Here is a 945-nt window from a genome sequence, read left to right as displayed (position 1 = left end):
TGTTTTATTAGGTACATGATCATGAGGAATCACGAAAAAAATAAAAAAAAATTTTAAAAACAGAGTCAAAAATAGAAGAAATAAAATTTTCACCCTGGAGGACGCACAGACTGGCGTTCAACGCCAGTAAGATGCATCTGGCTGGCGTTCAACGCCAGAACAGAGCACCATTTTGGCGCTGAACGCCAGAAACAAGCAACATCCTGGCGCTGAACGCCAGGAATGTCCCAGAGAAGAAAAGTTGGCGCTGAACGCCAGCAACAAGCATGAAACTGGCGTTCAACGCCAGAAACATGCTTTACATGGGCGTTGAACGCCCAGAATGTGCACCAATGGGCGTTTAAACGCCAGAATGGTGTGCAAAGGCATTTTACATGCCTATTTGGTGCAGGGATGGAATTTCTTGACACCTCAGGATCCTGTGGACCCCACAGGATCACCCTAGGATCTGTGGACCCCACAGGATCCCCACCTACTATATTCCCACCTTACCTCCTAATCCTATTTTTGTGATTTGAATTCCCCATGTCACACTTCCCAACAACTTTCACCAATCACCTCAATTCCTCTTCCCAATTACCCCATTCACCACTCACATCAACCCACTCTTCCCCATAAACCCCACCTACCTTCATAAAATTCAAAATCAATTTCCCACCCATTCCCACCCAAAATGGCCGAAGATACACCCTCCCCTCTCCCTATAAATACCCTTCCATTCTACTTCATTTTCACACAACACTACCCATCTTCTCCCCCTTAGCCGTACCTACTTCTCTCCCTCTCTACCATATTTTCTTCTTCTTCTTCTTCTTCTCTTCTTTTCTTTCTTGCTCGAGGGCGAGCAAGATTTTAAGTTTAGTGTGGTAAAAAGCATAAGCTTTTTGTTTTTCCATTACCATCAATGGCACCTAAGGCCGGAGTATCCTCTAGAAAAGGGAAAGG

The sequence above is a fragment of the Arachis duranensis genome, chromosome 8, assembly GCF_000817695.3.
Source record: "Arachis duranensis cultivar V14167 chromosome 8, aradu.V14167.gnm2.J7QH, whole genome shotgun sequence".
Classification (NCBI taxonomy): domain Eukaryota; kingdom Viridiplantae; phylum Streptophyta; class Magnoliopsida; order Fabales; family Fabaceae; genus Arachis; species Arachis duranensis.
The sequence above is the reverse complement of the archived record's forward strand: the minus strand, read 5'-3'. Positions refer to the sequence as shown.